Below are 3,779 nucleotides of genomic sequence, written 5' to 3' on the forward strand. Positions count from 1 at the left end.
TTATTGAAGAAGTACAACGTGACCCATCGTGTCTAAACCGCCTATCACCCCCAAACAGACGGTCAAGCGGAAGTCTCAAGTCGTGAGGTGAAGAGTATTCTAGAGAAAACAGTGAATCCGACAAGGAAAGATTGGAGTTTGAGGCTTGATGATGCCATGTGGGCCTATTGGACCGCTTAGAAGACCCCGATAGGAATGTCGCCCTTTAGGTTGGTTTTCGGAAAGCCATGTCATCTACCCGTCGAATTAGAGCACCGTGCATTTTGGGAGGTCAAGCAATGTAATAACAATATTGATGAGGTAGGGAGACATAGGAAGCTTCAACTTCAAGAGCTGGAAGAATTGACAAAAAACTCCTATGAAAACTCAAGGATTTACAAGGAGAAAACGAAGCTCTTCCACGACAAGTCCATCACCCAGAAGCATTTTGAACCGGGGCATCGGGTCTTACTTTACCATTCACGATTGAAGTTATTTCCGGGAAAGCTAAGGTCAAAATAGATTGGACCTTTTGTTGTAATAAAGACCTTTAACCATGGAGCGGTGGAAATTTAAAGCGAAAAGACAGGACAAATCTTCAAAGTCAATGGGCACCGGTTGAAGCCCTTCTATGAAGGTTTCAATGCTAATTCTCTTGAAATCATCTATTTGGATGTCTCGAGGTGTTGAAGCAAGCAAGGAAGACGTCTCGCCAAAGACGTTAAAGAAGGGCATTTTTGGAAAGCATTATGCTTTCATCTTTTTCTAAATCCAAATAAATCAATTTAAAGACAACGTTTTCGGGATTTTGAAAACAAATTTTGGAAAGGTTTCACCCTTAAATCCTCGTTTTATTGCAATTTTCTCAAAAATTTTGAAACCGGGCCTTACGGGGATCTTTTTGAGCTAAAAATAAAGTTTTGTGGAAAATCTCATTTATTTTGAAGTGCAGGAACGACCCACAGCCCGCGCAAAACATGTGAAGAAGAGCCACATGGCCTGCGTAGCTTAAAAGTCCAATTCTCGCTCAGCAAACGCGGCTAGCCCGTGGCCCGAGCTGCACCTGCGTGAAGGTTTAGAGAGTTCAGAGGTTTTTGAGCAACTAGACGCGGCCAACCCGTGGCCCGCGCCTTGCCTGCGTGGGGGTTCGGACACTTAGAAAATTTTCAGATTAATTCAGCACCCGCGGCTAGCACGCGGCCCGAGTGGTGCCTGCGTTATGTTTTAGAGGGTTGATTCGATTTCAGATGGCTAGACGCGGCTACCGTGCGGCCCGCGCCCTGCCCGCGTGTTTGTCGAATGACTGAGTTTTTAAGTTGTTGACTTTGTTGAGTGAGATTTAATCAGTTGACCAAACATTGACTGGGTTTGACCTCTATTAACCAAAGATTAAACATCCCTTTCACTCCTCTTCTTCATTCTAACCCTACACAACCTCACCATTCTCTACCAAACTCTCAAGAACACCAAAACCCACTTCTCACAAAAATCAAATTTCCCAGAGTTCTACCGATCGGAATCTTATCAAACCACCTCCATTCTTCACCATTTTTCATCCTCTACAAACTCCACCCAAAATCTGGTCCGATCTATGGCCGGAATTCTGGGCGCTACCACCACCCACCACCACTTTCTTTCGCATTTTCCGGCCAACTCCAGCCACCATTGGAGATTCCGAGCATGTTGTTTCTCTCCTCAACGGCTTTCTAACCATACCAATCTTTCCCCAAAAACTCACGAAAAATTTCCGTCCAATTCCGGGTGCCGCCACTTTAGTCGCCGGAAAGTCATCTTGAAGCTCGTTTGTGGGGTTGTTTTAACAATTAAAGCGTCAAATACGGAACAAAATCATAAGCTTGGGGTGTGTCTGGGAGAATCTCTTTGGTGGCTCTAATTCCTCTTCCACCATTCGTTCCGGGTCTAAGCAAATTGGGTACCATCGTTCCTTTAACTTGATTATTTGTTTGTCAAATACCCGTTTGTTTTTGGAATCATGTCATCACCCGTGTGGTCTTTGGTGTGATTTGAATATTATTACTATTGTCAAAAAATTTCCCGAGTCAATGTCTAAGCGTGCCAAAACCGGACCTTCCTCATCAAAAGGTGGATCAAAAGGCTAATCCAAGGATCCCCCGTTTCATTTGTTGAACCGTGAGGACCAAAAAACATATGATTTTCTTGTTTCCAACAAAAGTCAAGTCAAATCAACAAAATTTCTCCATAGGGAATCTTTTGCTAGTCTCGGGGTACTCGATGGAGTCCAAGCATTATTTAACAGCATCAGGTGGGGCCAATTCCTCTATAACCGCGTCGCCACTTATGTTGAACCAACCTTGGAATTTCTCACCACATTCAATCCCGAAGAGGAAGCCGAAACCGTTACCTTCCAAATGCCCGGCGAGAAACGATCCATACCGCATCAGGTTGTGAATGCCCTGATGGGCACTCCAGTGGACAACCTATACTACCAACAAGACCCATGGCCCGAAAACTTAAATGAGCATCATTTTTGGCAGCAGATTACCAACGAGCCACAATATTCATCATCTTCGTCCAAGGCCTCCTCCAAAATTCACCCATGTTTGCGCCTAGCACATCCAGTACTCACAAGCACCATTTTTGCCCGCTCCGAAGTGGGTCAAATTTCAAAGGCGAAATTATTTTTTCTTTAGTGCATGACTCGTGAGAATGCCCCCGACTGGATTTTGCCTCCTTCTTCTTCACCAAATGTTACAACCTCACGACTATGGACAAATGAGACATTTTCATTGGGGGATTGATCACCCTTATTGCATCTCGTCCCCCGCTTCAACTTCATCTCTCCATCCTTCCATTTGAGAAGGTGTTCAGTGCCTCTAGCCTTGACGGTTATGCACTCCGCCGAATGCAAATCATTCGAGATTCGGTCGATGGTGCCATTTGGAATCTTGACAATAAACCATTCCTCATTCTTCCGCACGAGTATATAGGGTGTTTCGAACCAACCGACCCTGAACAATGGGTCATTCCATCCGACTACCCTCCTCCGGTGGATAATGAAGATGACCAGTTTCAGCCTCCACAACATTTTGCCGAGCCTCAATATCAACCGCAGCAGCAGGGGGACACGAAGTCCCACCTTATTTCCCCCTGCCTTCTTTGACGAATTCACCACAATGTTCTCCATGGTGCAGTGCATCGATACCTAAACGCAGGCGAACACCAAAGCCATCCAAGATGTGATAACCCATGTTGATCGGCTGGAGCAGTCCTTCCTGCCCACTTCCCACCAAGTCCATGATATGTGGGACTACATGGCATTTCCTGCCGCCTGACCCTCCGATTTAGGTCATTTCCGCCCTATCCTTAAGCATTGAGGACAATGCCTATTCTTAAGCTTTGGGGTGGGGCATTTCCTTTATTTTATTTTATTTTTTTTTACTTTTTCTTGCGTTTTTCTTTTTATTTAATTAGGTTTCATAACATATTAGTTTTTAAGCTAATTTGCATTCATTTTTTTATATATTTAAAATTCCAAAAAGATTTTATTTTCTTCTTTTTCACCTTTTATATTTTTGTATAACATTTAGCCTAGGGCATTAGCATTCATGTATTTTTTGTTGTCTGTTTATTCTCACACCCCTTGGATGCCATGGAACAGGTTCACAATTACTGTATCATTATTGGTCCAGGATCTTGTTGTTATCTCACCCATCGAACCATGACCATAGGTTGCAGTTTGGGATTTCATACTTGGGATCAGATGCTGGAAGCTTAAAGGGGTAAGTGATCATGGCCAGATAGTTCCATGAAGAATTATG

The sequence above is a fragment of the Lactuca serriola genome, chromosome 5 (assembly GCF_051521515.1).
Source record: "Lactuca serriola cultivar US96UC23 chromosome 5, Lser_US96UC23_V15, whole genome shotgun sequence".
Lineage (NCBI taxonomy): Eukaryota > Viridiplantae > Streptophyta > Magnoliopsida > Asterales > Asteraceae > Lactuca > Lactuca serriola.